Source organism: Drosophila teissieri, chromosome 2R (assembly GCF_016746235.2).
Source record: "Drosophila teissieri strain GT53w chromosome 2R, Prin_Dtei_1.1, whole genome shotgun sequence".
NCBI lineage: Eukaryota > Metazoa > Arthropoda > Insecta > Diptera > Drosophilidae > Drosophila > Drosophila teissieri.
Window position 1 is genome coordinate 3,808,306 of NC_053030.1, and position 24,106 is coordinate 3,832,411.

Consider the following 24,106-nt stretch of genomic DNA (forward strand, 5'->3'; position numbering starts at 1 on the left):
AAAATACTAAAACTCAAGACAAACGGCCAGTCGGCGAAAAATTTTCAAATCGCGGGGTTGTGCAGCGGACGATTTTCCATTGGAAAACTTTGGAGCGGAGCGCGGAGTTTCGCATTTTTTGTGTTTATAGCGGAAAATCGGATGAAAAACTCCAAATGTTTACCAAATGAGTGACGAGAAATACGCGACCAATTAAGAGATCGTGTGTGTTTTTCCCAATTAAACGGTGAGTGTGCGATATAGATGGAGATGTAAAGTATGCAGCCAAATTAAAGTGCGGCAAAAAAGTCTAAAGGTGCAAAAGTCGTTAAAAAAAGAAAGCAAAATAGAATTGCTCTGTGGAAAAAAAAATGGAATAAAAAAATATATATACATACATACATACAAATATATGAATATATGCAAGGAGACGTCGCGCAGCGAAAAAGAAATTTTTTGTGTACTACGGCGGCGCTTTGTTGTTGTTGTGTTGTAGACGTCGTGCATTTGCTTTTGTTTTGTGTATTTGTATGTTGTTGCCTTTGAATTTGCTTTTGCCTGTGCTCCACTGTGTTTTTGTGATTGGAAAACTAAGAAAAGAAAGCAGAAAAACTAAGCAAAGGAAAATAAAAAGCGAAATGGAATAAGGAAATTCTTCATTTTCGTTTTCCGTGGCAGAGAAAAGTGAAAAGTTTAATTTACTAAACAAAGCGGCAAAACTGTGTGCCTGTGTGGGCGGGTAAGTCTGTGTGTGTTTGTGTGTGTGGCTGAGCCTCTCTAGTTTTTGCAATTCCCACTGCACACGCTGTTTCGTGTTGGATTATTGGATTATACCGCCAATAACGGCACACGCACAGCAACAACAACAGCAATAAATATAACAAAAAGCGATAAGGGAAAACAGACGACGCTGGGATTAATCATTAATGTCCTGAGAGACAAAGAACAGGACTTCAGAAGAGCAACAAGGAGCGCAGAGGAAGAGGACGCAGCAGATGGACAGAAGAAGACGAGAAAAGGTGAGTTTAAACTTCGATTTCCTTACGGTTTTTTCTATCTAACGTAGTTATTTACTTATCAATTAGAACATTATATTCTTAAGTTTTCGTTTAAAACTATGTAAAACACATGAAAAATGAAAAAGGCACAAGCTGTGTACTTGGGGATTTATTTCCTCATTGAAGGTCTAGCTCGTGACTTAGCTTTTTGTCCATTGACAAAAACTATCTTAAATGATATAATATGGTCTATATTCCCCCCGCAAGAGCAGGTTACATCGTTACATCACATCGCGTCTATATCTTGTCTGTGCGCTTTATTAGTTATTTGTTTAAAACTCTGTTAGTAACTTGTATATCAATAGGAAATTTTGGTTATTTCATTGAAACCACATTTACTTACATTATAAATTTCCTATAAAAGCTAAAGAAGCTAAAGAACTAGTTAAATTAAACGAAAAAAAAGCGTCGTATGTAGACTTTTCCTACACTGTGAGTAAATATGTACATACATAAATACATTTACGTAGTACGCCCTCTTTTGAAATATAAAATTAATTGAGGAATTTCCAAACTCTAGAATCTATAATTATTGCAACTTGAATTGAACAGAGTTGTTCCTCATCAATTCGTTCGCATCACTTATCCGGGCGCTCATTTTCCAATGAAAATTTATTCTAATGACGCTTTTCGCGATCCTAATCTGCTGCGCATAAATTTCTTTGGCAACTTTGGGTGATTTATTGCCTGTCGATTGTCGTCGTAGTCGCAGGCACTGCTGTTTGGCCAGTCCCAGAGACTCGGGACGTTTCATTCCGATCCGAAAGCGGACCAAGAGACCACCGTCCAGAGCGTACAAGTCCAGACGGGACTGGACAGGACGGGACAGACTGGTGCCAGCTAATGTACGCGTCCCAGATGCCGCGGATTAGATAAAAATTCTCAATTTATTAGTTGCGCCAGTTGCCAATTGCAGTACACCTTCCAAAGCCTCCTACTCTTCCGAGATATATGTATGTACATATGTACATACATACATATGTATGTATGTACAATTGCATATGCAAAAAAAAAGTTGTCGCGCCTACTAAAATCTTTGTCCGATGGCCCTACGATGTCTTTACTCCAGTCTTTTCCGCAGTCTATCATTGGAAATCATGTCCCGGCGATAAGAAATTATAGTGGCCCGGTCATAATTTACGTGATTTGCCTGCCTAATGTCCTGCTGCATGACACAAGCGGGAACCATAAAAACAGAGGAAAAATTCACATTTGGAGGCTGTTCCAAATGAGAAAGAATTGGGGCAGGCAATAGAAGATTAGTAGTTGAAGCTAAATGGATTATTAATTTCTAAAGTGGCGAATGAAATAAAAGAGGCATTTATAAAATTATGAAGATAAAATATTATATTTTTTTTAACCCTAAGAGGCATAGAAGCGAGTTATTCCTATCAAATATCTTATAGGTTTATTTATGTATGTATAAGTACTGAAGAGAATCTCTAGAAGTGTTGCCAAACAAGAGACTGAGCGCAGCTTGTTTATATTATCTATACTGTAAAGTCCTTATAAAGCCCATAGACAACGTAGTGTGGATTGTTTTCCAACCCCTTATCCTACGGTAGACTCATTATTTTCCCGATTCCCTGGGGAATGACTTCCTAGGTACACGCATACTGAAAAATCCGTTCCGTTCTGACATTTATTGTTTTTAATAGTCTCGAGAGCTAGGGAATTTTATGACACATCCGCGGGCGATAAAAATCTTTACTGCCCCGGGGTACATGCATATGGTTTATTCGTCGTTTCTTCGTTCAATAAGAGCCTAAGGTAAGTAAAGTAGGGGATAAAAAGAAGAAATTTGGAATTAGCCGGGGCCACCTCATAAAGTGAAAAGTGTCATAAAAATTAGTCCACTCCCAATTTCGAACTCTTCGGACGTTTCTTTGTTTCTTTCGGACTTTTAACATTTCAGTTCCCTTCGGTTATTTGGCTGTTTGTTCTGACACATTTGTATGCTAATGACAGAGCGGGATATGGAGTTTATTTGGCTTGGGTAGGTGCTTCCGGCGGGATTCCCTTGGTCTTTTTACCGCTGACTGAAATCTATCAGGTTTTTGACGAGGGTTTCGGTCGGGAAATCGCTTTCGGAGGATAATGCATGCAGCTCAGGTCTTGCATATCGAAGTGGCCGCTGATAAAGGATTTGGGAAGTAGTTTAAGCCATTTGGACGGGGTCATAAATTGAATTATAATACAGGCATACGAAATTCTTTCTGTCTGTCTGGGAGCTTATGCCTAATGTTCTTCGGATTAGGGTCTTCGGGTTAAGTTGTTTTATTTTTTTTCCCTTCAGAGCGTATTTCTTGGGGCTTAAGCACTGGACTTCGGTTGGTTGAATCAGCTCGAGTTGAAAACATTAAAATATGTACTTTGAAGTGTGTTTCCAGGAATGATTTGTACCTTTCAACTAAAAAGTCTTGGGATACAAACTAGGAGCGCATCATGAAATATAAAGGGTGAGGTTAAGGTCATTGTCCAAAATAATAATGCTTTGTATCTATGTAGGTACTCCAAATTACAATACTTTCCTATCCACTTGAGCCAACACTTTAATTGCCTTTATTTCCCTTTCCGATTAGCTATCCCAGATTCCCATTTTTTTTGCATGTGTTTTTCTCGAATAGCTTTGGTTATCTATAAGTAACATTTTGCTTGCCTTTCTTATCAACTTCCGCTTCTTAATGTCTCTCCTACCAAATTTCAGCTAAACTCTTAGTTTTTCCTTTTCCTCTTCTTTTATCCTCCACCCATTTCTTTCACTGCGGCCTGTCCCTTTCTAACAAATTGGCTTCTATGGCAGTCTTATCCTAAAATGTGAGTGCGTGCTAGGGTGTGTAACAAAGATATCAATGGCAACGGAAAAAAAGAAATTAGTGAGTGGGAGGCCAACCTTGAACCTTAAACCCGAGAAAAAGACAGGCAGGCCTCATTTCCGTTACGGGTCAAACAAAGACAAATATACGCAGCTAGGGAGAGATAATGCCACAAATCTAAAATCCACAAATGCCACAAAAAGTCAATAAATGTGCGCCTATGCTTAGAATTATCAATGGCTCGTTAGGGGTCTTCCAAATATTATATTACCAAAGATTGATATATAGATGGATATATATATATATATATATATAAATTACCACAGATGAATATAGAATACATATATATATATATTTGTATATACAATATATAGTGCAGAACAGATGCAAAAAAGATAGTAGCAGAGAAAGACAATCAAACGAGAAGAAAAACTAAAACAAACAACAGACGCACCACATTGAAAGAGAATTAAGTAAGGACTGGCAAAAGCAAAGGCAAATTAGACAGAAGAAAGTTCCGCAATTCCTCTTGTTCTTGGTCCCTTTTTTGTTCCCAGCAATTATCCGCTGGTCAAAGAAGTCATTAAATTGCCGAAATCGGGTCACCAAACCGACAACAAACCCAACTAAATGAGGGGGGAAAAAAAGGCAGACAAACGGAGGCGAAGAACCCCGAAAAACAGCCGAAAAGAACATACGACTAAATTGTGAATTTATTTACATTTAATTGCATCTAAGTTACAAAACAAAAGCGGCTTGCCATCATTGTCTCTGAAATTATACTTTAATGTGTGGATCCCGCCTTAATTGTGATGATGTCCCTTTATCCCTACTCTTCAACTTTTCTTGGTTGCCTCAGTGTTGAGATAATAATGATGATATGACTCATTAACCTCGACGCATGACCCGGACAAATTAAACTACAAGAAAATCCATTCCAGCCGCAAAGACACAATTTCTGTACACTTCTTAGCAAGGGGAAAACACAGTTTTAAACCCATATGCTTGGATTGGGTTCTTACTTTCGAGACATAAATACATACATACCAATAAAAAAACGAATATTTTTATATTTTAATTTGTGGTTGAAGCATTTACTCCTATAAAACTAAACGTTTTACCGTATTATTTTGTCTCGATAATCCTCTTTTGCTTAACACGCTTCCATGCAGCTCAGTATATTTTTTAAGCGCATATGATGTAGTTACATATTTATGCTGTCTGTGGCCTGTTTGAACTGTAAGTGCCTCTTGAGGCCGTGTTTTATTGCTGCTAAGTTCGCTTGTTGACTTTGGCTGAGTCATCATCTCGCGGTTCGTCGGTTTGATGTTAGAAGTGGCCCGTTCTCAAACCCCGAAATACCCCTACTCTCTTTAGAAAATACAGCACTTTGATGACATATTTCCCTTTGTAAAACTTAATGGTCTAGATAAAGTTCGGTCGACTGACTGCGGTTTTGTTGCTTAAAGTTTTCTAAAGCGAGCATCGCATGCTTAGCATTTAAATGAACTGAAAAACGAAGTTTTGCTTTGAAGACTTGGCGATGATTCAATTGGCCGTGCATTTGCTGGGCTTTTGCAATCTTTTGGTTTGCAATTTGAACTTCGAAGACCACACCTTGGAACCGTTTTTTATTTGCCTCTTATATTTCCATTTGTTGAATTTAGTTTGAGCTCTGGGTTCGGATTTGGGTTCTCGGCTTCGTCATGATTGCAATACGAGTATCACCTGCAATCTAATGCGTCTCCATTTCCCACGTTTTGCAGTCTTCAGAGTGCCCCGCTTGTGCAATTAGTTTGCAATTTCGAGTCCCGCCTAATGAGCCGAGTGGTGTCAAGGGATTTAATTGGATCTTAAACAGTTCTCTCGACTTCAACTTCAATTTTTCCGCAGCTGAAAAGGCAAATGCAAATGCACTTGTCGAGTTCCACTAACCACATCCCGTCCCTCGTCTTACTATATTTGTGTTTTGCCCCGAAAAATATATATGTACATGTGGGAGTGAGTGCTGTGTTTATTGTTCATTTGTATATTTGTTTACAAAAACCAAACAAGCGCCGCCACTGATGGTGGCAAAAACTTTTAAGCCGGAACTTGTTTACAAATGGCCAAAGAAATTGAGCCTTGCTGGCAAACGTGTTGGGCTAATTTTATTAAATTTTGTGAAGGAGCTCTTTGGCCGCTTTAAAATATATGCTACAATTGGATTGTAAAGGGTAGCCCAAAAGATGCTCTTGTACATGGATATTCATTAAAGTAATACACACCTCTTGACTTTCGGGAATTATGGAACCAATTTGCAACCTAATGCCTTCTTAAAATTCTCAGAATTGATCAAAATGTATTAAATTTATAAACAATAAATATTTAAATAATATGTAAATCCCTAGAATAATTAAATATAGAGTTGTTCAATACCAAATTAATATAAGGAATTTCTTAGTACCCCTTTTAAATTGCTCATTATTATAATATCATTATAATTGCCTTCGATTGGAAAATATAAACTGATCTTGGGCTTTAAATATGATTTTTCTTGGCGAATAATGGTAAAAGTTATATTTAGGAAACTAGTTAAAGAGATGCACGTTAGAAATAACCACTTTCCACTTGGTTGGACTGCTCGCTTGTCTATTTACCCTCCTACAAAGACACATTCCCAATTGTTTTCGATTCCACCAATTTGTTTCCTCTTGAATGCAATTGAAACCTTTGTGGAGGTTAATTTTCTTGGAGTTTCGTAGAAAAACAACCTCATTGTTTACTCGTATGTCTCTCAACTGACCTTAGCCTGGATTCGTTTATGTTTACGTGCCACATTTGGTGCCTTTGTTTACCCAAACTTCAGCACCAGAATTCTCCACAGAATTCCACACAATTTCAACTTCTTTGGGGCTTTCTAAGCCTGTGTCTTACGAAATTATAATCCGAATTTTTTTTTCTGTTGGTGTTATTTCATTTTTATTTTTTCATTTTTTGCACTCTTTTTTGGGGCCAGTATGAGTATTATGCGCTTTAATTACTTCGGGAAAAGAGTGTTTTCCATTCGTCCATTCGTTACGAGGCGAGAATTTTTGTTCTTGCTGAATTTATGCGCAATAACTGTAAATGTGCAGAGTAAATCGTGTTAAAAAGAACTTATTATATGGTATTCATCCCCATTGGGTTATTATTATTTTATTTAATTGCTGGCGCTTTAATAATTGACCAAACACAAAACGAACTGCAATTTAACATTTTATTCGATGAAAAGGAAATCAAAATGACAACCGCTGACAAGAAAAACGAATTTCGAATAATCCCATGGTAAATTACATGCCAAAAACACAAGACAAACGCTTCAACCGATTAAAACTAAAAGTTAAAACTGAAAAAGGCAAAAGAAAACTTAATTAAGCGCCTTTGACATAGAAAATGCAATTTAGTGAACAAAATTTATCCGCATGGCGAGAGGGCTGTAATAAAAGTGAAATGCATGTGGGAGAAAGGCCGACTCAAAAACAACCATACCTAAAGGAATAAAAAATGGAATTACGAGCAGTTTTATTCTAGTTTATCACACGAATTGAGTTTGAAAATGCGTAGCCTGGCAAAGTGCCACAGAAAAAGGGAAGGAAATCGAAAAATAAAAGAAAAGGAGCGATGAAAATTGCAGGGGAGTGCAAAAGGGAAATGCCCTAAGATAGATGCATCAATTGGAAAGGCAGAAGAAATGGCACAAAAATCGACAACGATGTCGAGGACGTTGACAAGCGTAAAAGACACCCAGGCATTGAGGACATGTGTGCGTGTGGAAATCCTTTAAAAAGGCAATTTTGGTAGCACTTAAATGCAGACTCACAACGAAAGAAAATCAGTGAAAGGAAGCAGAGTGAAGCCAGGACACGCGGCTGCTTCTCCTTTTTCTTTTCGATTTTGTACCCCTTAGTCAAGTAAGAGACGGGAGTATTCAACCGAAGAGCCCGATATTGCCGAAACAGATGCATTTGAAAACTATTTGCAAAAAAAGTAACAAAATCTTCCATATATGAAATCGTTTTCCAAACGTAACCCCTAAAAGCGACCGAAATCTTTCCTGAGGCAGGCTAAACAATAGGTATTTTTGTAGTCGAGGCCTTCTCTATAATAGTCTTAGTGATTTTTCTCGGCCTTCCAAGGCGGCTGATTGTTGGGGGGTTTACCTCGCTCCTTCTTTCTCCAATCTCAATTCGCATGCCACGCCCACAGACACATCCGCTGCATAACTAGTTGCCGTCGAGAGTGGCATAATGGAACGGAACGTGGCGCTGCCGAAGCATGTGGCATGTGGTAGTGCGGTGTGTGGCATGTGCCACAACTCCACGAGCCACGCAACCACCCATTCTTACACACAAGCTCATATTTGTATGCGTTTTTGCAATGATGGCACAGGATTCCAGGTCCTTCACTGCAAATGCCCATATTTTGAAATCGCATTGTATTTTTATTCCATATCCCTAAAAAGCCCAATTTGTGATTCAACAAAAACTTTGAAATTACATGTATTGTACATTTATAATTCAATTATTATTGTATGACATTGTATTGTATGTCTTACTTACCAAAAATTTAAAATTTCGCGCTGCATTTTAGGCTAACTTAGTTCTTGACCGAATGTATGTTCTTACCACAGTGTCGATGCCTGCTGTGCCACATGTTGATGGCGAAACGAGACTCTGAGTAGCCTGACCAGAACATCAGAGGAATGTGGCGCTTGACGATTTTAATTAGGCACAGAACTGAATTGGCAGCAGCAAAGTTTGTAGCATCGACTGCGGGATATCGAATCATAGATTTAGGCAACGTGGAATCACTGTAGTTATACCGCCACCCACAAGAACACGCGCACTGTGCTGACGGGCGTAATGTATAAAATTGTGTCACAACAATCTTGCAACGCCTGGAGAGTGGGGAAGAAGGATTCGCAAAGATGTGCTGGGAAAATGATGCATGGGTGTTGGTGTGGGTTGTGGGGTCGTGGAAAACGGGACCACAGGCAGTCATTGCATAATTGCAATTAACACAGTCGTCGGTTGAAACTAAAACAGTTACTTAGTGCAGAAGACAACTTCCTCTGTGTGCTGCCTGCTGCCCTCATCCTGCATCCGCTGTATCCTTGTGCCTCCGAGCGTGCGTGAGAATGTGTGTGGCGTGCGAAAAGGTTTTCCCATTGTGCACTCAAGTGTGCGCGGCACTCAAACACAAAGGCCGCATACAAAATTTCACACGAATCCTCCTCCAGATATATACTTAAATATAAATGTGGCTGTAGGATGTTCCCTACCTTTTCTGGCTGGGCATAATCGATGAAGGAAGCAAGAAAAGGAGTGCGAAAGCGAAGGCATGTTAAACATAAACTGAGCAACAAAATCAACGCCGTGCCCCGACAATAAAAAGGACATTTTGCTGCAATGAGCACAAATATGAAAAAAATCTAAAAACTGCTTTTCTTTGTCCCCACTGCAGGCGAAAACAGAATGTCGTTCATGCGGATCCGCATGAATGAAGTGAAGTGGCAACGAACAATGACATGTGGGAAACTGCAGGCCGAAGGGCATTAAAAACAGATCGATTGCCAGTAAAATTAGCCAGCGGGAAACCTAAGTTTTCGGAGTGGAGATAAATAGGGGATGGAATGGAAAACGTGATCCTTTCTTGAGCATAAAGTGATATGTTTGGGAAAGATTGAGGAAATAATTTGGAAGTGCATATACAAAATAAGAACAATATGTAATAATTTCCCAACTAAGAAATTCGACAGTCATAAAGCTGGGAGTCATGTGAGGTATATGTTTCTATAGAAGGGGAATACAAACTTTCTAACTATTGAGTTCAATTCAGTTTAATAGGTCTTTGATTTCTTCATCAATAAACCCCTCAATTAATTGCAAAATGAAACCCCAACCTCAATTGTTCCCATTTTAGATTGACTTTTTGATAGTTAAAAAGTTCCTTAACAATCAGTTTGAAGTTTTCCGCCCTATAAATCGATTGAATTTCAAATATGTTATGAACGTGCACCCACCCCATTTTCCATATTTTCCCTACCCATAGGAGTTGTTTTTTAAATTCCCTTTCCGATGGTGGTTGTCAACGCGTTTTTCGCGAGAAACAACTTTCTGTGCTTGAGGAGTTATCGGCAAGGATTTTAAAGGATGCACCCTGATATGTCGCTTATCGGCGACCCCTACTCTCCAATTTTCATAGCCCCCTACCCTCCGCTCAACTCGTTTCCAGCGAAAATTTACTGTGGCTGGTTTTAACATTGTACAATTTGCCCAATAACATGACACAGGCATGAAAATCAGCCAAGCCAACTAGGGGTGCCATAACCCCCGAACTCTGTACTCTTCCCCGACGAATTTTCTAGCCACCCATGCGCGTGCGTGCTGCTGCTTCTTCCTCTTGCTTCACGCTGGTGGCAAAGAAAAACAACAGAAAAAATTACACCAAAGCGGCAAGAACTGGCGAAAGGTAGAAAAGTACAATGTATACGACGTACATGTGTATATGTATAAGAATATTATTTTTCGGTATAATGGCACGTGAACACGAAATGAGCAGCGTACTGAGCCAACCCGAAAATAAGGAACCGGGTACGTTGGTGTAATGGGCATTTCGGGAAGCGGTAAAGGTAAAGGTGAAGCTAACCGTTACCGGCTGGCGGCAATGGGAACACCGTGTGATATATTTAATTTTTATTGATTATTTCTTGACTCGTGATTCGCAGAAACACCGGCGCCCGCACATCTTATACACATTCAAACGCCTGCAAAAGGACGTTACCTTGCACGGCAAACAAACTGGGCTTCCAAATGCTTAATCTTTAATTTTGTAAAGCTTGACAGAAATATGTTCGCATTTTAAAGTATATTTGTATATTTTATAGCACTTTAATCAATCCCATTTCTAATTCACATGAAAATTGAGAACAATTTTTGCTTTTACGTTTTACTTGAACAGCTTTAGTTTCAGTGTGTCGATATAAATGATGGCTTCACGTGGTTTTAGTTTATAGTTGGCAACTTATTTTACATTTTTTTTTTTTAGCGTTTTGGCATGGCTAACACGCCACGAACAGTATCAAGAACATATTTTATGCACATGTGGGCGGTAGAGGGTGTTTATTCCTTTTTGCCGTTGTCCTGCATTTCGCTTTCATAATGACAGCGTCAACAACAAAAATAATAAGAAGGAAAACAATACGTTGTTGTCGTTGCTGCAATTTTCATAATAAAGCAACAACAAGTCGACAGCAACAATAAGAATAATAAAAACGGAAAACAAACACCTTGACCCAAATGCGCGTTTCCAACGCAGAAAATAAATTCTCCACCGTCCATAGAACCTTTACTCTTACTGTTTTTAATTTGTCTAAACATTTTTTAGATCCAAAAGCAAAAAAGAAATACTTTGAAAGGAAACTAAATCCAGCATATGGCCCCGACAAAAAGGCTTTGTTTGCGTTTTTCAGATCCTCGCCGAGTTGCCTGCCTGGTTCTCTTTGCTTTAGTATAAACAAGCAGACAATCGCTTTCAATCCCCCAGAACCCAGAAAAAGCCCACCCTCCGAACCTCATCATCCAAAAAATGCAGACGCAAATTTATACACCAGATACAACTTTGAGGTTGAGGGGAATATACATGAAATATGTATGGAAATTTTCAGTAAAAAGCAAAAATATATTTTATGCACTGTCGTTTCGAGCTCTCGTTCTCATTCTGGTTTCGGTTGTGCCTCTGGCTTAGTCCAAAGAAAAACAAGAGAGAACACTATAGTCGAGTTTTCCGACTATCTGATACCTGTTACTCAGCTAGTGGAAGTGCAGGAACTCTTCAACACTGGCAGTTTTTGGAGGTTTGTGGGCGTAGCAAAAAGTTTTTTTTTGCAAATCGAGATATATTTACAAGACTAACAAAAATGTGAAAAAATATGGAAAAAATTTTCACAGTGGGGGCGTGGCAGTTTTGGTCGGTTTGTGGGAGTTAGGGTAGGCGTGGCTAAAAAGTTTTTCTGCAGATCGATAGAAATTTACAAGACTAACAAACAAATGAAAAAATATCAAAACATTTTTCAAAAGTGTGGCGTGGCAGTTTTGAGCGGTTTGTGGGCGTTATAGTGGGCGTGACAGCATGGGTCAACAAACTTGCGCCAGCCAGATCGATGGCCAGATCTGGCGATGGCCAGATCGACTCGGCTATAGATCCTAAACAAGATTATCCCTGTTACATACTTTTCAACGAATCTAGTATACCTTTTACTGTACGAGTAACGGGTATAATAAATATACGAATAATAATAAAGTTTACTGGGGAAATGCATGCGGTGAAACTTTCTTTTCATACGGTACCCTTTTTAGCCTAGAATATGATCAAAGTGCTGAGAGTGGCTTGGTCCCTCCCAATTTGAATAAAATATGTCTGTAGTAATCAATAATAAATATATTTAAAATAAGTGTGTAATTAAATTCAATTGAAATGTCTTTGCATCATACTACAAACTTTTTTCATCATACACTATTTTAAACATCTTTCTTTTTTTGTTTGTTTAACTAGTCCTTTTTCTTGGGGGCATCTTTAGCCTTTGCTTGGCAAATTTTATGGACACTGTGTGTGTACAAGGCGGCTTTTTGTAAGTTTTTAATTAAAGCGAAAGTGTCGACAGGCATGCTGGGAATGTTCCCAGTGGCCAGGACCAGCAGCAATGTTCTGGGAGCCAACGAGCTGCCACTTTTGGCTTTTTGCACATATTTACAGTTTATTTTATTTAGTTTTGTGTCAAAACTGCATAACCGGGTCTCGAATTATGTGAAAGAGTTTTTCAAGAAAGGCTATTTGGAATATGCCATATCACACGTTCTAAAACATACAAGTTAGCTCAAAGAAGCTGGGTTCAGTTAAATTCAGTTTTGAAATTAGAATCTTGTCATTCCGATCAGCTTCAAATGCACAGCCAACTGATACAGTTTTTATAAGTAGCCGAAAAACTGTACTAAAGAACAGGTTTAATCTCGACTCCGAGATTGCTTTCAGGGGCTTAATTCGCACACACCGAAGAAAAACGCGAGAAATAATAACAGGGACACGGAGACATTGTGGCCAAAAGGATATTGGGGGAAAAGGTCCAAATGAGAGAAAAAGCGCTCGCATAAACAAGATGAAATAAAGGCCAAACCGGCATTAAAAACAATAAAAGCCGAGGAAAAATATTATTAAGAGTACGCAGAATGCGCAGCGAGAGAGAAAGAAAGAAAAAGCAATTAATAATAATTAATGTTTTTATCTTTTTATTCAGCCTCCTCTCGTCGTTTTCTCCGAATAATATTTCTCTCGCAGAGAGAAAAAACAGGATACCGAACCCCCAGACATCAGGTCCAGGTTCAGAATCCCAGAATCCAGTTCCTGCATCGGTCGCCTGCCTCTTTTTTTTATTACATTCAGCAGCAGCACGGAGTTGACTTAATTGATAATTGGAATTTCTTATTTCAGTGCAATGTATTTAAATTTTTCAACATCATTTCGTTTCATTTGTTTCATTGCTTTTGCGACTTTAACCCAAAAAGGCCGCAAAACTGCGAGTCAAAATAATTATTCAAAAGAATTTGTAAGCCGGACCAGACAAAAAAGGAAAAAATGTACAATAAAAATCAGCAATAATAAAACCAAAAAACCGCAGCGAATGCTAAAAGAGAGAAAACTTTTTGTGGTTTTTTCACTGCAAAACTGTTATAAAGAGGCGTTCTAGCGTTTAAAAAATGTTGTGGCCGTCGCCAATCAACAGCAGCAACCGAAATGTATCTTAAAGGTTGCCACTTGCTTTCTGATTCTTGCTCTGATGGTGTTGATGTTTCTTCGGCTTGACTTTTTGGCTGCGGGCGGTTTTTGTTTTCTTTCCGCCGAACGCTTTCGTCGCTCTCGAGATACAAAATGTATCTGTGTGTGCAGCTGGGCTTCTGTCGCTCGAGCATGTAGCTTCAGGTTAAGTTTCAGCCTCAGCACTTTTTTCGTATTCGTACGTCAATCCGCAGCTTAAGTTCGTTTGTTATTGCTTTTGTACAATATTTAAATGTTTAGCTGCCGGTTGAGCTTGGTTTTTTGAGCGTATAAAAGGTATGAAGGGTGTATTAGAACTTGCCGATCTTTCTGGCATAAAAAGAAAACAAATAATGAAAAAAAATTAATGAACGAATTATTACATGTTTTAATCAAATATGAAATTTGTTGTATTTCCATAAATTAAATTTTTAAGTTACGAGTATAGTAAAAAAATATTGTTTATAATATTTTGACTTGTTAATAAATAAAATGTTCATAAGCAAATATCCGAATACTTGGATATATCTCTAAACACAGCTCATTTTAAAATCCCATTTACACTCACGCTTTTTATGTTCCCTGGGACCACTTCCTTTGGTTTTTTGTGGGCGTGAGTTTTATTTCAGGTCACTTAATGCGAATTAAGCTAATTTAAAAGCGATTCGAAATTAACTTTTATGTGTATGCAAAGCAACACTAAATGAGAGGAACAACAACAGAGAATCAAAAGCAAAAAGCATTTATAACACTCTTAATTCGTATATGTGTGGTTTTGGGGATTCGATTTGTGGGCTTCTTAAAGTGGCTTCTGTTGCGCCCGGTTTTCCAGTGGATCGAGCCCCCATAGTCTTCCATGTATCCAATGAAATTGCTGTGGTTGTTGTTTCCTAGATTGTTGGTCTTACTGTTGCCGCTCTGACCCAATTGACGTCGTCATCGCATCGCTTGTCAGAGAAGCTCTAAAAATAAAATTGGAAAAACTGCTAAAAAACGTTGAAAAAAATTGGTATACCCAAAGTAAAATAAGTTCAGGTCGCTAGTAAAATGCACATTGAATGAAGATGGTAGGTTCCACTACATGCCCATGGAAATACACACACATCCTTAGCCTTGTATATATGCACGTATGTGTGCCTAAATTGTAGGTAGCAAGCATGTATCTTAATGAAGGCAATTTGCTTGTCGAGTTTAGGCAAGTTAGTTTCCCGAAAATTGGCATATGGCCAGTAGCAACAAAAGCCCCGTACAGGGCACTGCATTTGAACCCCCAGAGCCACCCACTTACCTCTTGCCCACAACTTATATTACCTTATATAGAGCTTACAGCTTAAGCCGCCTACAACGAACCAAAAGCCAAACAAATTTGGTTTGAAAATAGTTTTAATGTTAGAAACTATTTATCTAGATTTTAAAATTTATTGTTCAGTAGATATATTTAAAATGTAAATACATACGAAATTATAAAATTAAATTTATTACAGTTTTATATGTGGAAGCCATATTGCCGAACTTATTAATTGTGTTTAAATACAAATCTTTTACGAATTTAAAACTTTAGATCCCGAAAACTATCAATATTTGCTCTCAATAATACCGGCATTGTCCCCAGTCCATGTCTTTTCTGTACTTATACATCAATTCCCAAGAATTTTCTTAAAGTTTTCAAGATTAAATGTAATCTGGAGGAACTTCCTCTTTAGGAATTTCGACCGTATCTTCCTCAGTCTTTCACCAGTGCTCACATGTCGATAACCCAACTTACACACATCGATAGCAATAGTGAACACCATCATGTGGTTCGCAGGGAGAAGAAGTTTCGAAAAGGATGGCCTGAGAACGGGCATGAGGACATGCCAGGCATGCACTCTGGGGGGTTATGCGAATTTGGCTGTTCAGCCTTCAGCCCCATTTCCACCTCCCCCCGCCGCCCTTCTTGGTGACCCTTTCCTACACGTGGCGAAAGAAGAGTTATGCAAGCTGCAGATACATTTTGGCCCACATGTGCGTGTGAGTGTGGTTTGTAGAACCCGGACTTGTAAGGATGGTAGTTGGGGCCCAAACAAAGCCCAGAAGCGATGGATTAGAAATGATTTACTGGCCAGTTGGAGAAATGTTAAAACATTACTTCCCGCCCATAGTTCATTTGAAAAAATCTTAAATTTCAGTCTTCACAACAGTAATTAAACTTTAAAAAAATGTAAATCGTATTTTGAACAGAAAATAGTTTTGTAAACTCAAAAACTTTTAAAAATATATTTATTTTCCCGTCGCAAATTTGTTCACTACTTTCTTAACTTTTATTAGGAAAACCCTCCGTAATTTAATGAACTTAACCCACAAATTTTGGAATTTTTACGCGCCCAAGAGCCCACGTCATTTATCATTCCCAAATTTTCTACCCGTCCATTAATCAAAAGACTTAAAATATTTTGTTCTGTGTACGTTTCGGGGACCTGAAAATGCCAAAACGAATTTTGCCTAAATTGCGAAAATTTAATAATCTTATAAGGCAAATTTTAACAAACTATTTAATGGCTAAACTGAGTGCAGACTCGACTTCGGTGAAATTCAGGCTGGCAAAAAAGGGAGGGAGCTGAGGGGCTGCAATTGGCCCAAGGCGGAGCGTTTAGCTTAAGTTAAGCGGAGACAGCAGCCGCCGCGTTTAATGTCTGTGAAATTGAAAAATTTACTCTTTAATATGCAAACGGGTTGGTCCATTGCCTTGTTGGCTTTTGAGTCCGAGAACCTGCCGGAAAGAGTCAGATACGGATGCTGGATTCTCGATGCTGGTCAGGCCAAATGGCCTGGTGTGGAAGCCGCTCTGGCTAATATGCTGCTATGCTGCTTTGCTGCTTGAAGTGCAGTTAGAGCAATTTCACAACACACTAACAATCATTAATGCGTCGCCGACATTTCGCCACCCGTCCTCTACCCTCTTTGGATTTCTTTCCATATAGAAGGAAGTCGGCCTCTAATAAACAGCCTCTGCCGGCTGAACTTAAATCATAAACAGGCCGAGCTGGCTGCTTTATGAAATGACAAATGTGCAGCGAATGCAAGAAAGCACAGGCCAGGCGCCGGTGGCAGGCGAAAACAATCAAAATTATTCCTAGTCGATCGAAAAGCTTGGATGGTTGGGATGGATGGATGGAGGAGCAAGATTGTATGGTTGCCTGCCCCGTTGGCTTGTGCTGGGATGTGATTAAGGCCTGCGGCTCTTTTTTAAGTTCAAGTCGTATAGCGTTTACTAAATCGACATGCAGATAAATATGAAGAAACAGCTCAAAGAAGCTGGGTCCGCAAAAATCGAATTTTTGAATTTTGAAAGGTGGAATCGTTTGACCATTTTTGACCACCAATTACTTTTTTTTTACCACGTCCAGTTTTCAAGATATGAAATTTCGAAAATTTTCGAACTTTAAAAAGTTGACTTTTTTGAAATTTTTTTATTTTTAAATCGCAATAACTTCGTTTAACCACCCTTTAGAATTTTGAAAAAACATTTAGTTTAGAAAATATAAGCACTTAAGGAATTAAGCATTTTCAATACCTCAAAACTAAATATTTTGAAACCAAATCGTTTGACCACCCTTTAAAAATTGTTTTTTTTTCGTTTACCCACCCTTAAAACGAAATATTTTCGTTTGCCCACCTCTTAAAACTAAATATTTTGAAACAAAATCGTTTGACCATCCTTTAAAAATGCTTTTTATCGTTTGACCACCCTTTAAAAATTGTTTTTTTCGTTTGCCCACCTCTTAAAACTAAATATTTTGAAACAAAATCGTTTGACCACCCTTAAGAAAATAATATATTTATATATATAAATAATATATATATAATATATTTATATATATAAATAATATATATATAATATATTATATATTTATAATATATATATATATATAATATATAATATAATATATTTATATATATAAATAATATAATATATTTATATATATAAATAATATAATATAATATATTTATATATATAAATAATATAATATATTTATATATATAAATAATATAATATATTTATATATATAAATAATATATATGTAAATAATATAATATATAATATATATAACAATATAAATATATTTGGTTTTTGTCGTTTAATCACCTCTTAAAACTAAATATCTGCAATTAAAAATTACTTTCAGTAAGTTGTGGCGCCAATTCACACGCACACGTGTTACTTGCCGCTTTGACAATGCATTCATACGTACATATTACAAAAACAATGTTGTGTATTCTGCTTATTCTTCACTAGTTCCTTATGCTGAGCAACAACAATTTCATATGCTTAACAGTTAATTTGCTGTTCGACTGAAAAGCTACATAGCTAGAAATTAGTCGTACGTTTCGTTGCTATACATACAACCCAGAAACAAATGTATTAAAAAAAAACAAACAAAAAACAACTATGTGTTTCCTTTACCATATTATTATCCAACCTAATTTGGAGTTTACATAAGCATTAAAAGTATGAGTTTTCATTTTTTATTCAATTTTATTTTTTCAGTGCAGATAGCAGAACCGATAATGTGTATTTTCAAAATTAATTATTTTTAAGAAACAATGAAATTCATAATATGAACAATTTTTAGAGGTGGGAAAGAAACAATTTTTAAAGGGTGGGCAAACGAAAAAATCAATTTTTAAAGGGTGGTCAAACGATAAAAAGCATTTTTAAAGGATGGTCAAACGATTTTGTTTCAAAATATTTAGTTTTAAGAGGTGGGCAAACGAAAATATTTCGTTTTAAGGGTGGGTAAACGAAAAAAAACAATTTTTAAAGGATGGTCAAACGATTTTGTTTCAAAATATTTAGTTTTGAGGTATGGAAAATGCTTAATTCCTTAAGTGCTTATATTTTCTAAACTAAAAGTTTTTTCAAAATTCTAAAGGGTGGTCAAACTTGGTATTGCGATTAAAAAAAAAAAGAGTTCAAAAAAGTCAACTTTTTGAAGTTCGAAAATTTTCGAAATTTCATATCTTGAAAACTGCACGTGGTCAAAAAAAGTAATTGGTGGTCAAACATGGTCAAACGATGGTCAAGCGATTCAACCTTTCAAATTTCAAAAATTCGATTTTTGCAGACCCAGCTTCTTTGAGCTTGAAGAAACCGCAAAATAGGAGAGGGTTTTGCCAGCTGCCGGTGCTGCCAGGGATATGGCGGAGAGAGTCTAAAGACAGCTGCGAGGTGCGATTGAGATATAGTAGAATTTAATTAACCATAATTAATAGCAATGCTTAGCAGAAAATAATTGATTGTTAAAAAATGAGCGGCCCTAGCTGCTGATGATAATGGGTGTTTCACATATCTAGGGGTATTTATTAAACGAAATTCAACATAATCCGAATTATCAAAATGTCTCTATATCGATTTTATATGCCTTTTTACCACCTCTTACCCTATTTTGTTGACAACCCACGCTCGCGTCATTTATGCTGTATCACGGAGCAGCAGCGTCCTTGATGACGGCCTGTTGACGCTGTCCCGGGAGTTTGGTTTTTCTCCATCTGAGGTTCCTCGCTTCTCTACGGCCTAAGAGATCGTAAATGTGTGCCAAATTATAAGTCATATGAAACAATGACTGCTACTTAGTTATGACCATAAAAACGAGGCCAACCAGGGGATGGTCGCTACTCGCCAGTCGCTATTCGCGACTGCTGTCAAAGACATTTTGGCGCATAATTTTTTACAACCGGGTACCTCGTGCTTGCCCCGCCTTTGTTGTTAACTCGGAACTCGTCGCGTTGTGCATACATATAGCTTTTATAGTCTCCCCTGGTCGTAGCTAAAATATTCTAATTGTTTTCAACAATTTTTGAATGCGCCGTGTATGCGAGGCAGTGTAATGAATCTTTTTTAGCCATAATGCAGCAGAAAGAGGCAGTATACAAGTGAAATGGCCAAGACAAATTTGCTTTAAAGCTCGCCAATAAAAGTTAACAGCGTTGCTATCATCTCAAGCTTTATGCTCTAAGTGTGTGCTTTCTGTATCTTCTGCATAATATAGCCGAAAAGTACGCATTTGAGACTGGTTTTTATGGAACGTCGTTGTAAAAGGATGCGGAATGAGGAGATGGTATTGGGCTTAGTGGACTTAGTGAAATGCACGGAAATCGTAATTAAAATTTGTTGCTTCACAAGAAGCCCTATCTGGATAGCCGAGCATGTTTTTATACCCGTTACTCGTAGAGTAAAAGGGTATACTAGATTCGTTGAAAAGTATGTAACAGGCAGAAGGAAGCGTTTCCGACCATATAAAGTATATATATTCTTGATCAGGATCAGTAGCCGAGTCGATTTGGCCATGTCCGTCTGTCCGTCCGTATGAATGTCGAGATCTCAGGAACTACAAAAGCTAGAAAGTTGAGATTAAGCATACAGACTCCAGGGACATAGACGCAGCGCAAGTTTGTCGATTCATGTTGCCACGCCCACTTTAACGCCCACAAACCGCCCAAAGCTGCCACGCCCACTCTAACGCCCACAAAACCGCCAAAAACTGTATGTGCTGAAGACTCTTCGCACTTCGAAAAACTGAGTAACGGGTATCAGATAGTCGGGGAACTCGACTATAGCATTCTTTCTTGTTTAATTTATATATATTAAGATTCTTGCGTCTTTACCTTTACAAATGTATGTAACCCTTAGGCTCTTAGTTCGCAGTCACTGGAGTGGGTATTTTATGGCTTCAGGATTTCTGCAGGTATCGTAAATTTTATGTGTAATATCCAGGGTAATTTAAGATAAAATTGCAGCTAACTAAGCCTAGCCTTTTTTTATTTTATCAGTATGAATAGAATTTACAAATTTGGTACATTCTTTTTGAAACAATCATACTTTACATTATTTTTTATTGTTCGAAATGACATCTATCGTAGTTAATAAGAAGCAATGGATCAACAGATATTTCCAAAGCACTTCCATGTTTCATAACTTTCTCACGCAGCCTCAGCTGTATACATTTTCACATGATCAGCAAAGTTAGCAAAGGATGTGGGGCCTCCGATAGAAATTCCCGAAAATAACCGCACAACGAGATACTTTCGGCCATAACTTAGGACCTTGCACGGCAGCCACTTGGGCGGAGTTCATTGCCAATTCGCATGCAACTTGCAATACTTTGCACACATGTCTCAGCTACTTTATATCATTTTAATAATGTATTTGCGAGGTGGTTCGCAACGCAGGGCTTCGGCAAGAGTTCAAGTAGTTTGCACTCAATTTCAATATTTTACAGACCAGCAAATAAAAACAAAAAATAAAGACGGAGTCTTTATTCGCTGGCAAGACAGCGAACATAATATATCCCATAGATACATATGTATTGCTTATTTTATATAAGCGTGTGCTTGTTGTTGGGAGCCCCTCCGGGGCCAAAGTAACTAATATGAATTGGTAATAAATCACATTTGGACTGTGATTTATGTGACAGGTGCGTATTGCGATTTGAAATTGGCAACAGTTTCCATGTTGTATCCATAGATTGGCTAAAAGAAAGCAGCATATGTTACCATTACGTTTTTTGCTTCTGCTCCACTTTGTCATGTAAAATATTTCATACCCCAAAACCCCATCCAAATGTGACCGTTAATTTCGCCCTAAGAGTTGTCAAATTAGTTCAAGGGAAAGGTCTCCTAACTGACCCTCAATTACGCATTTCTTTGGACAACTTTGTTAATTTGTTGTGTCGACTCAAACAATGAGCTGGGGCTAATGAATTCGATTGGAGTGAGTCGAGTGGGTTAGGACATTGGTTCGTTATTAGTTGCCGCGTCGAATGGAAAAAGAGAACAAACGCACACGCAGTGGAACCGGACTTTATCGATGCCATCAGCAGGTTGGTCGGTGTGGGGCTCCTCATTATGTAACCTCTCATAATTCTTTCATTAATAAAATTCCCACACGACGGTACCACCATTATCTGCATTATGTAAATCTTCCATTAACAACACGACTCAGCACGGAGCCGGTTTCATTTTCGGTCTCTTCTGTCCCAGTCCACTTTTCTGCTCCTTTCATCCTTGTCAACTAATTTCGGGGTTGTGCGGCCGACTGACTGCCTGCCTGTCATGTTTTTTAAGACTGTTTTAATTTTCATCCTTTTTAAATTCGCTGGGGCAAGAAGCAGGAGAACCCTGAAGAACGAAGAACAGTCGAGCGCAGGCTTTTACTTTCCTTTCCCTTCGGCCTTAATGTTGGCCAAAAACCAAATAAGAAGAAAACTACCTGTTCATAAAACCCACACACACCGCAGAGGTAGCAGTAACAACAGCAGCCGCAACAACATACTCGTACCCCCCAAACGAAGAACCAACGTCAGGCGAACTGAACAGAACTGTCAAGCCAGCAAACACCGCCCATTGGGCACAGTGGTTCCGCGTTGAGATCCTTAATGCAAAGGGTTAATTAAAATTTAATTGGGAACTAAATTAGACTAAGTTTCTTGAAAACAGGCGGAGGTTTCGTTGAATAATATGTTACTTAATAATATGATCTTTCCCTTATTTTCTTTAACAATCTCACGACATAGGTTATCATATCTTTATCGTTTGAAAACAAACTTAGGCTTAACCTAAAGTATATTTAAGCTAAAGCTATATTTTTGATAAGCCGCTCGAGTCCTCGGTCTACAACCACTGTGCAGACACATTTGTCGTTTCGACTTCCATTCCTCTTGTCTTTTTTCTGGCCTCACCGGGGTTCTCCTGGCTGGAGTTCGAGTTCGGGTTTTTCAGCCTGGCTTGGTGGCTGCTTTTAAATACCCTTTACCTTGGCCATATTAATGCGGCTCCCACTGTTACTTGGCCACTGTTGTTGTTGTTCTTTCTGATGTCGCTCCTCTGCTGTTGGTGTTGCTGTTGTACTTCATGTAGTTCGGTTGTCATTTGGCAGCGCCCGCTGTTTAGTGTCCAACATGAGGGCCGTTGGTGTCGGCGACGCTGCTCCCTGCAATCGGAGAATTCGAGAAAGGGAGAGGTGAAAAAGTGAGAACGAGATGGGACGGGGAATGTGGAGTTCAGATGGAGTCTGCTGATGCTGTTGGTGCCGCTGCTGCCTTAGATGTTGCTGCTGTGGATGGGACTGCAGTGCCTCTTGGCTTCGTATTGGAATTTCGCTTGGTAGCCCCAGCGACAGTTGTTTAAATTAAATGCTCACATGTGGGTTTTGTTTTCATGTCTGTCTTCGCTGCCCTGACAATGTGCTTAAAAAACCACAAGCCTCACAAAAAAGTAAACGAAGAAATACAGGCTAAATACCAAAAGTCGAACCGAAAATGTTTGTCTTACAAGTAGAACAATGATTAAATAATTTAAAATAATTTTTTAACTTTATAAAGATCAATAATCTGATTGGTTCTCCACTATACTGCCACTAAAAACGCCATTCGAATAAACGGATTGATGTAAGTATGGCAACACAGGAGGCAAAAAGGATTGCCTCAGCCAAACAAAAATGAAGACAGCACAAACAACAACAATGCTCAGTACGACAAGGGCGAAAACATACAGACACATACTCGTATATACATATGTATGTGGAAATACAGAAATATCCAAAAAAATAAAAACAATATAGGAAGATGCTTCTATTTCATTTGCAGTCTCCAATAAAGCTTAAAACATGGGCGAGGGAAGTTTTATATTTTATTGATTATTGAGAAATTAAAAGTTGGTGTGCCAAAGGTAAAGAGTTATTAAAGAAATAATAAGGAGGCAACCACTTGGGGTTTACCAGGTTTGTATATTATGGTGCATTAATAAAAAATATTCACCTTCGAAAAGGAGTTTAAAGCAGTTGCCAACTTTTGAAACCTAATATATATTAACAATGTTAAAGCAATATGACTTCATTATGGGAACGATTATTTGGTTTTTTTTATTGTTATAGGCTACACAATTAAACAAATTTATTTATTTAAGTAAATACATATTAGTAAATTGTTTATGTTAAAGCTTCTACTTCCCAAAGGTTCTTTAGACATTTTCTAAACTTCAATACCCACTCTCTTTCCAAGTTCGCATCCCATCTCCTTGGCGCAAATTAAAAGGAACTCTCATGTGTTGTTTGTGCTGCTGCTATTGCCAAGTCTTTACAATTCGGGGCCAGGCACTTCATTTGCTCCGCTCAAGTTCCGCAGACACAGATACAGATACTTCGACACCGTTCAGTTGTCTGCTGCCTGCATTTATGGTTGCATTTACTTTTTAATTTCATTTGCTGTTGATGTTGCTGCCGCTGCACTCCTTTTTCGAATTCAAGTGGAGTCTATTTCTTATGTCATGACAAGACATATACTTCAATACACCCGGACAACAACGAGCGGGCTCAAGTCGGGATAAAAAATAAAATAAGAAATGCCAGACAGCAGTATTCTGTTTTGTCTTGGGATCCGAGTCCCG

The 24,106-nt window shown here is 38.1% G+C and overlaps 1 protein-coding gene across 4 annotated transcripts in view; it reads left to right on the forward strand.

Moving 5' to 3' along the window:
* The first annotated feature begins 283 nt into the window (after window positions 1-283).
* LOC122615194 overlaps window positions 284-24,106 on the forward strand; it is a 72,040-nt gene continuing 48,217 nt past the window's right edge. The window contains exons 1-2 of one of the 4 annotated variants that reach the window (XR_006325785.1): window positions 744-998; window positions 8,802-8,803. The gene's annotated coding sequence lies outside the window, so the exon portion shown is untranslated. Of the gene's footprint in view, window positions 719-743; window positions 999-8,801; window positions 8,804-24,106 lie in introns of those variants that run through there. The other 3 variants (XR_006325784.1, XR_006325786.1, XM_043790137.1) reach the window with 3 other exon arrangements.